We start from the raw sequence: 13,575 nt of genomic DNA on the forward strand, positions 1-13,575 counted from the left end.
AATATAGCAGATTTTAGCGTGTGGTAACCTGCTATTGCTGAGGGTAATCTCATAAATAACTTTAAAGTTGACAGTATTGCTATTAAAGGGATACTCTGGAGAAAGCATAAGCAAATCCCCATAACAAACCTTGCATGTTCTGGACATGGACAGAGGTGGCAGCAGGGAGCACTGTGTCTGACTGGAAAGACTACATTACTTCCTCCATACAACAGCTGATAATTAGAAGTAATTTGAGAGTACCCCTTTAACAAATTGTTCAAACTATTGAGTGTATTCTGCAGTATAGGCAGTGAAATGACATAATATACTCATTGGGGGAGATTTCTCAAAACATGTGCAGAGGAAAAGCTTCCCAATTGCCCATAGCAACCAATCAGCTTGCTTCTTTCATTTTTAACAAGGCCTCTGCAAAAGGAAATAAGTGATCTGATTGGTTGCTATGGGCAACTTTTCCTTTGCACAGGTTTTGATAAATTTCCCCTAAAAATAAATGCACCACAAAAGGAGTTTGATTCGAAAGAAACTTTACGTGTGGTTGTTGCCTGTATGTTGCTAAAAGTTCTTAAATGGTACAATATGTTATATTTTACATAGGTTTTTTTGGCCTCTGTTTAGGTCTACTTAAAAAAATAAATTATTTTTTAAACATTGCACAATAATACTCCCATTAGTCAGTAATTTTAACTCATATGCATTGCGAGTGACAAGCTGCTCCTAAATGTAATACCATTTATTTTTTTCCTTCTCAACTCCATGTAAAACCCCCTAACACAAATGCTGTGTAGCCGGTCTTTTTCCCCTGAATGAATACACAGTCTGTATTTAGCACAGCATGGTTCAGTAGTTTTCCAGGCTCCAATTACATTGAATTTAGTCCTGCAGTTCCTCGCAGACACCAGATTTTTTTCTACAAAAGTAGAATATAAAAAAAAAATGATCAAATAAGGCAATTATTAGATATAGTTAAATAAACCTAAATAAATAGATACATATAAATTATTACTCGAGCCAAAACAAGTAGTAATGATTTCAAGTGAATCAGAAGATTCATTGCCAATAGAAGGCCCTGCTTCCCCTTATGTTTGCTTTGGAAGTGTCAAATTATATGGAAAATTACCCGAAGTACAGTAATAGTCCCTGCGTTACCAAACAATTAAAAGAGCCCCTCCAACTGTACTCTCCCACCCAATCTTCGGATCAGGCATGGAAAGATGCAACTGCACCCTGGGACCCTTGCACCATACTTTCTGGGACTTGAATAGCTGCCCTGGCAACCTAGTCAATTGGGTGCATCAAAATGTTTTAGAAGAAGGTCCTGGATCTATCTGAAACACTACAGCCACTTCATTGACTGTCTAGACAAACAGTCCTGGACAAACCCATTAAAGGGGTATTCTGGCTTTATACATCTTATCCCCTATCCAAAGGATAGGGGACAAGTTGTATGAGCACAGTAGTCCCACCGCTGGGGAACCCCGTGATCTCGGTCCAGCCCCCGGCATTCAGTGCCAGGCACTGCCTCCGGGACTGAGATGTGCAGGTGTCTGTGTCTTGCTGGGAAGAGGAAAGGGTGGTGGTATTCGGATAGCGGATCTAGACAATGAGATGTAACATCACGGGCACGCCCCCTAGTGATGTCACGCCACCCCCGTCATGTGACGGCCCATAGACATGAATGGGGGGGGGTGTGGTATGATGTCACTAGGGGGCGTGGCCTTGAGATCACGTTCCCGTCTCGGAGGCAGCGCCCAGCACAGTATGCCTGGGGCTGCACCGAGTGGCGGGACCCCTGCGATCATACATCTGATCCCTATGCTTTGGATAGGGGATAAAATGTGTATAGCTAGAATACCCCTTTAAAGCCCCATACAAATCACACTTTGCAGCTTCTGTTGCCGATACACATTGTGAAGGTATAATCGTTTAAGGCCATGCCAATGGGTTGGCAGCAGTATAAGATGATATACAATTTTAAAGGTATCCAAACGTATACTGGTGATAGAGCTCCAAAACGTGATGGAAGTGGGGCCTAAGTAAATATTTGCCTGTTCACTGTTTCAGTAAGCATGGATTCAGGGAAAGGAAACGGGTAGAAAAAAAACAGCAACTGTGCCACTATTCTCTGAATTTTATTTTTACAGTATTTGCAGAGATTTTCTTTTAATTTTTCATGCTTTACTACTTCTTTCACAATTATTCAATTTTCTGCATTCCAAATGCCATAACATTTTTACTTTTCCATCCATGAAGCTTCATGAGCACTTCCATTTTTATCTAACTTCTAGTTACATATTTTGTAAGGCTGAAAAAAGATATACCTTCATCCAGTTCGACCTATTACCCTATAGTAATGCTGGGAAAAAATGGAGGAGATGGCAGCGCCTTGTGTTCCCGTACGTGTTGGTATGAGCAAGTGGTATTTCTTCTGTGAGAATGGTGGTTAGCTATGGTAACTTCTTGGTGGATGGTATGCAAGCCAGCAGTAATGGTAGATGGAAACCTTGGCAGAGGTCCGTAGTAAAATGAAGCAATAAACTGTGTAAAAAATTACTGTAACAGCGCTTCCAAACAGAATATATCCGAATGCAGATATAGTTCTTTTATTAAAACTTAGTAAAAACAATAAAATAAAATACATAACGACAGGTCAGGCAAGATGCCTTTTGGGAGGGTGATCTCTCTTTCTCAGTTGCAAAGTAAGAGAGTTGTATGTCAGAAGACTGGCAATCCATCTATAAATACAAGAATTAAGCACCAAGAATGACGGCTGGTGGGGTCATGACGTAATAATTAGCATAATATTTGACATAAGGCAGATAAGTATAGGTGAGTGTGCTAGGGGATTCTACAACAGGTATGGCAGGATATAATAAGAACAGGATAAAAGTACATACATAATACATACACAGTTATTCAAAACGGCACGCCGTTTCAGTGATGTCAACGGTGGATATGGGGTCCTGTTGCGTGTTTGAAAGAAGTCACGTGACGTGAAGCAGCCAGTGATGTTGATGCAGGGGACTTCATTCACTCGGTTCATTCCAACCGAGTAGTAAACGGAGCGACCAATCAGTGAATAGGTGTATAGTTCCGTAGAAGGGAATGAGGTGAAGGCGCCGTCAGACTTCAAACGGTCACGTGATCAGGGGTGACCAATCATAAAGTGAGGGGAACTTTAATTCATTCATTTAATTGGTCGCTTCAGGCGTATATGGGAAGACAGGCGTATAATTCCGTGATAGCACTGAGTAGTTCATTGAAGTGCCGATAGCGCAGCAATAGTCTTTTGAAAAGGGGAGCCAATCACATTGTTTCAGGGTAGAATGGCGACCAATCACAGGGTTGCCATGACGTGGGTACAATGCCGAAGAAAGTGACGAATGCTCTGATAGTGATGGTTCGGCCCTGCATCCGTCGGTCATGCGTATGGGGACAGAGACTATGATGTGAAGAGGAAAATTGCAAAGAGGATCTGTGCGACCTGTGAGTGACGGCAATTCAGGAAGAAACATGGTGCAGTAGGTAGAGGCACATCTCTGGAGTGTGATCATCACTGGCATTTAGGGGACATTCTCAATGTATTCATTCAGTCCCTGGGGGACCAGAGTTTTAAGGATGAAGATACAGAAACTCTCCCTCCTGCGTAGAGCTGTATAGCGTTGGCTGGTGTCACTTTGGATATGTTCAATGTGGGTGATTGAGAAACATTTAAAGTTGCAATTATGTTTTTCGGCTCCGTGTCGCAAGACGCTGTGTAGTTGTTAGCCTCTCGAAATGCAAGATCTTTGTTTATTAATCCGGCAATTGTGTGGTTGGATCGTTCGCCCGATGTATTGAAGTCCGCATGGGCATTATAGAAGGTAGATGATGTAGGCAGTGCTGCAATTCATGAAACTCTTGATGGGATAGGTAGTGCCAGTGATGTTGCAGGTGAAGTTTTTACATTTGTTGGATATATTAATGCAGCACTTGCAGCCAGGTTTGTTACACTTAAAGCTTCCTATAATCTGTGGGGTATCCAGAAGCTTTCTGATGGTTTTTAGCTTACAGGGAGCGAGTATATTTTTTTAAAAGAACAATTCCTCCTAAAGGTGATGTTGGGTTTGGCTGGCAGGATGTCTTTAAGGAAGGGATCCAACTTTAGGGTTTTCCAATGTGTGTTGATGATGTTCTTGATTTCTTTGTGGTCACTGCTGTAGGTGGTGATAAAATTGTATGAATGTTGTTGGTTAGTTTCTTCTTTTATAATTTATCTGGTTGCTTGAGTGTGGGGTTTAGCTTTAGGAGCAAGGCAGTCAGTCTGTTTGGCTGTACTTACTTGCTTTTACTTTACTTTGTGTGAAGTAGCCCTTCGCTTTAAAGCGTTGATCCAAGATGGTGCTTTGGTTGTGGAAGTCTAGATTATCAGTACAGTTACGTCTCATTCTTTTTTATTGACCGAAAGTAATGTTATTAGTCCATTTTTCATAGTGGCAACTGTTGTAATCTAAGTAACTGTTACAGCCTACGGCTTTAAAGAAGGTTTATGTCTTAACATGGTTATCCGAAGTATGATAGATAATAACGTTCAAGTATTCAATGCAGGTGTAGCAGTGGTTGGAGGTAAAGTTAAAGGGGTACTATGGTGGAAAACATTTTTTTTTAAATCAACTGTTGCCAGAAAGTTAAATAACTTCTATTAAAAAAATATTTACCCTTCCAGTACTTTTTAGCAGCCGCATGCAAAGGAAATTCTTTTCTTTTTAAATTTCTTTTTTGTCTTGTCCACAGTGCTCTCTGCTGACACCTGATGCCCATATCAGGAACTGTCTAGAGCAGGAGAAAATCCCCATAGCAAACCTATGCTGCTCTGGACAGTTCCTGACAAGGACAGAGGTGTCAGCAGAGAGCGCTGTGGACAAGACAAAAAAGAAATAAAAATAAAAAAAAGAGTTTCCTCTGTAGCATACAGCTGCTAAAAAGTACTGGAAGGGTAAAGATTTTTTAATAGAAGTTATTTACAAATCTGTTTAACTTTTCTGACATCAGATCATTAAAAAAAAAAAGGGGTAACTCTGGTGGCCAACTTTTTTTTTAACCCCTTAACGACGAAGGACGTATATTTACGTCCTCCGCCGGCTCCTGCGATATGCCGCGGGGTCACGCGGTGTCCCCGTGTCATATTGGGTCGGTCCCGGCGGCTATCAACGGCCGGGACCCACGGCTAATGCAGGACATCACCGATCGCGGTCATGCCCTGCATTAACCCTTCAGACGCGGCGATCAAAGCTGACCGCCGTGTCTGAAGTGAAAGTGAAAGTATCCCGGGTGCTCATTTGGGCTGTTCGGGACTGCCGCGGTGAAATCGCGGCGTCCCGAACAGCTTACAGGACACCGGGAGGGCCCTTACCTGCCTCCTCGGTGTACGATCAGCGAATGACTGCTCCCTGCCCAAGATCCAGGCAGGAGCAGTCAAGCGCCGATAACACTGATCACAGGCGTGTTAATACACGCCAGTAATCTGTATAGAAGATCAGTGTGTGCAGTGTTATAGGTCCCTATGGGACCTATAACACTGCAAAAAAAAAGTTTAAAAAAAGTGTTAATAAAGATCATTTAACCCCTTCCCTAATAAAAGTTTTAATCACCCCTCTTTTCCCATAAAAAAAATAAAACAGTGTAAATAAAAATAAATATAAACATATGTGGTATCGCCGCGTGCGTAAATGTCCGAATTATAAAAATATATCGTTAATTAAAACGCACGGTCAATGCCGTACGTGCAAAAAAATTCCAAAGTCCAAAAAAGCGTATTTTTGGTCACTTTTTATACCATTGAAAAATGAATAAAAAGTGATCAAAAAGTCCGATCAAAACAAAAATCATACCGATAAAAACTTCAGATCATGGCGCAAAAAATGAGCCCTCAGCCCGCCCTGTATGTGGAAAAATAAAAAAAGTTATAGGGGTCAGAAGATTACATTTTTAAACGTATAAATTTTCCTGCATGTAGTTATGATTTTTTCCAGAAGTACGACAAAATCAAACCTATATAAGTAGGGGATCATTTTAACCGTATGGACCTAAAGAATAATGATAAGGTGTCATTTTTACCGAAATATGCACTGCGTAGAAACGGAAGCCCCCAAAATTTACAAAATGTCATTTTTTTCTTCAATTTTGTCGCACAATTATTTTTTTTCCCGTTTCGCCGTGGTTTTTTGGGTAAAATGACTAATGTCACTGCAAAGAAGAATTGGTGATGCAAAAAATAAGCCATAATATGGATTTTTAGGTGGAAAATTGAAAGGGTTATGATTTTTAAAAGGTAAGGAGGAAAAAACGAAAATGCAAAAACTGAAAAATCCTGCGTCCTTAAGGGGTTAAATCAACTGGTGCCAGAAAGTTAAACAGATTTGTAAATTACTTCTATTAAAAAATCTTAATCCTTCCAGTACTTATTAGCTGCTGAATACTACAGAGAAAATTATTTTCTTTTTGGAGCACAGTGCTCTCTGCTGAATCACGAGCACAGTGTTCTCTGCTGACACCTCTGTCCATTTTAGGAACTGTTCACAGCAGCATATGTTTTCTATGGGGATTTTCTCCTACTCTGGAAAGTTCTTAAAATGGACAGATGTCAGCAGAGAGCACTGTCAGCAGAGAGCTCTGTGTTCCAAAAAGAAAATAATTCCTCTGTAGTATTCAGCAGCTAATAAATACTGGAAGGATTAAGATTTTTTAATAGAAGTAATTTACAAATATGTTTAACTTTCTGGCACCAGTTGATTTAAAAAAAACAATATGTTTTCCACCGGAGTACCCCTTTAATTTTCCAAGAGCTGTGATTTAGTGAGTTGATGAATTAAGTTAGTTCTTCTTTAGAGCTGTCCCAGATATATCTCTTGTATAGTATGCAGTGTTAAAAAAGTTCATGTGAGCACAGAATGGATTCTTCAAAGTGGCCCATGAAGAGATTAGCGAGGCTAGGTGCGAAGCGGCTCCCCATCACAGTCCCACAGCACTGCTTGAAGATGTTACCATTAAACTGGAAAGTGTTGTTCTGTAGAATGAATAGGATGCTGTCCAGAATGAACTGTTTTGGAGGGGTGGCATGGTGGGATCCTTTTTCAAACAGTGAGATACTGAGGAGATACCAAGGTGGTGATCAATGATAGTATATAATGATGTGATGTCCATGGTCAGGAAGCTGTAGTGGTTTTCCATTCAATATCAATGACAGAAGACGGTAATGTCTCGTGTGTATGAGGGGAGAGTTTGGACGTATTGGTGAAGAAGGATTTCCACATATTGGGAACGGTTAGCGGTAATTGAATTAATACCCACAATGATGGGTCTGACGGGGGTTCAAGAGGTCCTTGTGGATTTAAGGGAGATAATAGAAGAGGGGAGTGTCTGGTTCAGAGATATTGATGTAATTGTATTCATGTTTGGTTAGTATTCCATCAGCGAAGCCTCTATCCAACAGGTGTAATAGCTCTTTGCATTGGGTGGTGATAAGGTTGGTTTAGAGTTTAGCGTAGAAGCTGTGGTCTAATAAGAGGTGGTCTGTCTCTTTCAAATAATTGCTGCGATCCAGAATTACGATTCCTCCGCCCTAATCAGCGGATTTTGATGATGATGCTCTGGTCGCTGGCTAGTTCTTTCATTGCTTTTCTTTGTTTGAAGTTCAGGTTTATAGTCTTTTGAGGAGGCTTTTTACATAGATTTTCAAAGTCCGAGGCTACCCCCGCAGCAAAGGTCTCTATGAAATTTCCTCGATGGTGGGATGGATAGAAATCTGAACGGGGTTTAAGTCCAGAAGTGTGAGGAGGATCAATGGTCACAAAGTATTGAGGACTTTGGGATAGTGTGGAGTCATCGGAGGCAAAATTAGGTAGATTGAAATGTCTTTTGAGGGTAAGTTTCCGTACATATGCATTGAGATCCAGGAAGAGGGTAAAGTCGTTGGATTTAGTGGTGGGGCAAAATGAGAGTCCTTTGTGGAGGATGCTTTTTTCAATATCTGACAGTGATCTGCTGGAGAGGTTGAAAATCTTGACTGTATCACATTGGGAGTTTTTAGGTGGTTTGATGGGTGTTAGATCTCTACACTAAACTCTCTACCAACCCTATCACCACCCAATGCAAAGAGCTATTTCACCTGTTGGATAGAGGCCTCGCTGATGGAATACTATCCAAACATGAATACAATATCAATATCACTGAACCAGACACTCCCCTCTTCTATTATCTCCCTAAAATCCACAAAGACCTCTTGAACTCCCTGGGCAAACCCATCATTGCGGGTATTAATTCACTTATGTTAGGCCCAAGGCCTGATTATTAAAATCCTATATGTGTATTATAATTATAACTGTGTGTGATGGATCATCCAAGACATGGGTGAGAGGTCATTCAGACTGTGTTTTGTGTATTGCATTTTATTGGGGGGGGGGGGGGGGGTCTGGCTGTTTGTTTACATCTCCTTTGAAGTCAGAGGCTCTTTTTGAAGCAGCCAGAAGTCATGCACTCTGGTCCCATCATATAATCAACCAGATAAGAGGGCCAGAGACAGAGATGCCCCCCTGGTGGGATCAGAGGGGAGGGGGGGGATGGAGTCTCCCTCCCAAGAAAGCAGATATGATATAAAAACAATGCTAGACTCAGGTTGTTAAAGGCTGTGCAACAAGCTGACAAGACGATCCTAAGAACAGGACTCTCATGGACTGATACCATCATGCTGTAAGAACTTCATCTTTTGTTTTCTGAACATGCCTTGCTAAACTCTTTTATATATTTTTATACCTGTATGTCATTTGCTCCTGTATTTCTATATAGTCAGCACTGTGATACCTTTCATCAGATTAAATGTTTAATTAATCAGCTCTGGTCTTCGATCTCTAAATATATGAGCTCACCTTTCTGAAGGAGGCTCTGGTAAAACACGTTTATCTAAGAGTTAATTTGGTGACTTGCTGGGACTAGTAGTGGATACCCAGAGGTCTGGTGGCCTTAACCCTTGCACCATCACACTCTCTCTAGAATCTTGGCTGGACCGATAGGGTGTGATCGTGAAAACTTACCTCTAACCTTTCCCAGTATGTGGACATCCTTCTTCAGCAATACATCCAAACTCTCCCCTCATACACACGGGACATTTCCGACTTCATTAACTCTGCCATTAATATTGAATGGAAAAACCACTACAGCTTCATGACCATGGACATCACATCATTATTTACTATCATTGATCACTGCGATGGGAAGCCGCTTCGCACCTAGCCTCTCTAATCTCATCATGGGCCACTTTGAAGAATCCATGCTGTATTCACATGAACTTTTTAAACACTGCGTACTATACAAGAGCTATATTGATGACATCTTCATTATCTTAGAAAGCTCTAAAGAAGAACTCATTTCATTCATCAACTCACTAAATCACAACTCTTGGAACATTAACTTTACCTCCAACCGCTCCTAAATTGAATACTTGGATGATATTATTTATCATGCTTCGGATAACGAAAAACATATCTCAGATATCGGGGTATATATAGGTAATACAAGTAAAGAGCGTGTACTAAATAAATACCCCTATAGTATGTACTGCTATATTACCTCCCAGATACATACACACATATAAACAAGGAAAATGGAGTCACTTTACAAAAAAATTATACCAACATATATCAACATTATTAGTATTGTCAAATATAAAATTGAAAGGATTCCACTCAGGAGGGGGAAGGAATACAAGGTGTTACTCTAGTGCCATGAACACGCCTAATCACAGTCTGCATATACATTCTAAAGTGCCATACATTTCAGCAATAAATACACAGAATAGTCTCCCACACCATCAAAAAAGCTAACATTAGCAATGTATAGGCATTATACCAAACCCATTACCAGGAGTAGCACGGCGGACAACGGAGCAACACCACTCCAATGGTGGCGTTTCCAGAGGCTAACAACTACACAGCATCTCGCGACACGGAGCCGAAAAACATTATTGCAACTTTGAATGTTTATCAATCACCCCCATTGAACATATCCAAAGTGACACCAGCCAACGCTATGCAGCTCTACGCAGGAGGGAGAGTTTCTGGATCTTCACCCTTAAAACTCTGGTCCCCCAGGGACTGAATGAATACATTGAGAATGTCCCCTAAATACCAGTGATGATCCCACTCCAGAGATGTGCCTCTACCTACTGCACCATGTTTCTTCCTGAATTGCCGTCACTCACAGGTCGCACAGATCCTCTTTGCAATTTTCCTCTTCACATCATAGTCTCTGTCCCCATACGCATGACCGAACCAGACGCAGGGCCGAACAATCACCATCAGAGCATTCGTCACTTTCTTCGACATTGTACCCACGTCATGGAAAACTACAGTCCATCATCCGCTTCTCTATCATCATACCGAGCCATAGAGAACACCGGGCACCCCTGTGGTCACTACTCTACCCTAAAACAATGCGATTGGCTACCCTTTTCAAAAGACTATTGCCCAGCTACTGGCACTTCAATGAACTACTCATTGGTCACTGTACTACCTGAAGCGACCAATAAAATGAATGAAAATTCCTCTCACTTTACAATTATTCACCCCTGATCACGCGACCGTTTGAAGTCTGATGGTGCCTTCACCTCATTCCCCACTACGGAACTATACGCCGATTCACTAATTGGTCGTTCCGTTTACTGCTCGGTTGGAGCGACTAATGGAATGAATGAAGTCCCCTGCATCAACATCACTAGCCGCTTCACGTCACGTGACTTCTTTCAAACATCCACCGTTGACGTCACTGAAACTCGGCAAGCCCATTGGCTATGAACTTTTGCCCTGCTGATTGGCTGAAAGACACTATCCTCGCGGTGTGCCGTTCTGAATAACTATGTGTATGTATTATGTATGTACTTTTATCCTGTTCTTATTATATCCTGCCATACCTGTTGTAGAATCCCCTAGCACACTCCCCTATACCTATGTGACCCCCCCCCCCACAGCCATTATTCTTGGCGCCCAATTCTCGTATTTATAGATGGATTGCCAGCCTTCTGGCATACGACTCTTTTACTTAGCAAATTGAGAAAGGGAGATTACCCTCCCAAAACAAGACTTGCCTGACCTGTCGCTATGTATTTTATTATTTTATTTTATTGTTTTTACTAAGTCTTCAATAAAAGAACTATTGAAACTTACCCACTATCTGCATTTGGATATCTTCTGGTTGGAAGCGCCTCTACGGTAATTTTTTTACACAGTTTATTGCTTGATTCCCCTATAGTGCTGATCCAGAGAAAAATTTCATGAGGTAGAAGCCAATTTTCGATATATACAACCCTTGTACCGGAATCAGTCCTGTAATATTATTACTCTCAAGAAATGTATTCAGACCATTTTTAAACTCTTTCAGTCAGTTTACCATGGACACTTGCTCTGGCATGGAGTACCACAGCCTCCCTGGTCTTACAGTAAAGAATCGCTTTTTAGGTACCATTTTTGGGGTACTGTAGAACAGTTCTATTGGCCATAAGTAAAAACTGTCAACATGCTTGTTGACAAAGTTTAGCAGAGCCATCCAATTGGCAAATCACCAAAGTGAACAATTAACAAAAACTGATTCCCAAAAAAATGTGTCCATTTCCATCTGAAGCCAACAAAACTCTGAATGTAGTTTTTGGTTAAAATACAGACTATGATTCTGAATCAGTAAGAGTATTGATAACGTGACTTAAAGGGGGTACTCCACTGGAAAACATTGTTTTTTATAATCAACCGGTGCCAGAAAGTTATACAGATTTGTAAATTGTAAATCAGCTGCTGTATGCTCTACAGGAAGTTGTTTTCTTTTTTGAATTTCTTTTCAGTCTGACCACAATGCTTTCTGCTGTCACCTCTGTCCATGTCAGGAACTGTCCAGAGCAGGAGAGGTTTGCTATGGGGATTTACTCCTACTCTTCAAAGTTCCTAAAATGTACAGAGGTGTCTGCAGAGAGCACTGTGGGCAGACTGGAAAGAAATTCAAAAAGAAAAGAACACAGGAAAATAGAAAACTCCTGCACTCAGTCCTGAGTCCCCATTGTTTCCCGTTAGAGGAGCTTCAAGTCGTGAGTTGTGCGGTGAGTGCAGGAGTTTTCTATTTTCTTGTGTTCTGATCATATATGGAGTCTATCTCCTTACCATTACTGCTGAGCCAGATGACTGTTTAGCTGTTACCTGCTAGTCCTCACCTGTGGTATTGGCCTTAAGATAGAGCGGTGCCGTATTGTTTCTTGTTAGCAGACATGTATGCATAGTTCAAAAAGAAAAGAACTTCCTGTGGAGCATACAGCAGCTGATAAGCACTGGAAGTATTCAGATTTTTAAATAGAAGTAATTTACAAATCTGTTTAACTTTCTGGCACCAGTTCATATAAAAAAACATATTTTCCAGCGGAGTACCCCTTTAACTTTCTATGTAGATAAATTCTGTACTTTGTCATTTTATATGGACAAAATAAAGCTTGCTAATCACGTTTCTTTATTGGCCATGAAGCTGCTATGGATCCCACATGTGTAGACAGAAAAGGATGTGATGCCTTCGAGAAGAAATGGCAGTCAGCTTTCGGGTGGCCTGTTCCTACATGCTAAATAATTTCATTCATGTTAAGTTGAAGTTATGAAAACAGAATTGTTCAGAGGAGACACAGTTTGTTTAATCTAGCCTGGTGGAACAATACAACCACATCTGTGTGATAATCACTACTGGAAGACACGCGTTTCATGCTTTCATCTCCAAACTGTGTCTGCAAGCCGAAACTTGTCTCCTCATAATTCTCCTCACATTAATCAGTCTTTCCATCTTCTAGCCGACAGCCCTCGCCAGCTGTCTGTTTTCAGTTCATGGGGACATTGAGTTTTACACATTTTGTGTATGACAGTCAATACAAATTCATAGAATGGTCACAATGTGATCAGAAGGCCCTGCAAAGTAGACTACTATAAAAAGCTGCCCAAATTCTTAAACAACAACAAAAAATACAAACAGCATCCTACTGTGCAAATGAAGATTCTACTGATGACATAGATTTATAGTTTGTAGCAGATTTACATTTAAAGGGGTACTCCAGTGGAAAACAATATTATTTTTATATCAACTGGTGCCAGAAAGTTAAACAGATCTGTAAATAACTATTTAAAAATCCTAATCATTCCAGTACTTATTAGCTGCTGTATGCTCCAGATGAAGTTTTTTCTTTTTGAATTTCTTTTCTGTCTGACCACAGTGCTCTCTGCTGACACCTCTGTCTGTCTCAGGAACTGTCTAGAGCAGGATAGGTTTGCTATGGGGATTTGCTCCTGCTCTGGACAGTTCCTGACATGAACAGAGGTGTCAGCAGAGAGCACTGTGGTCAGACACAAAAGAAATGTAAAAAGAAAAGAACTTCCTGTGGAGCTGATAAGTACTGTAAGGATTAAGGATTACTGTACAGCAGCTGATAAGTACTGTAAGGATTAAAGGGGTAGTCCAGTGGTGAAAAACTTATAGGGGCTAAGTTTCAGATCGTGGGGGGTCCGACCGCTGGGGCCCCCTGTAATC

General features: G+C 41.0%; 1 protein-coding gene across 2 annotated transcripts in view; it reads right to left on the reverse strand.

Moving 5' to 3' along the window:
• The window catches only part of ATG7 (autophagy related 7), a 248,500-nt gene that overhangs the window by 13,242 nt on the left and 221,683 nt on the right, over positions 1 to 13,575 (reverse strand). The gene's annotated exons all lie outside the window — the stretch shown is intronic.

This window comes from Hyla sarda, chromosome 6 (genome assembly GCF_029499605.1).
Source record: "Hyla sarda isolate aHylSar1 chromosome 6, aHylSar1.hap1, whole genome shotgun sequence".
NCBI lineage: Eukaryota > Metazoa > Chordata > Amphibia > Anura > Hylidae > Hyla > Hyla sarda.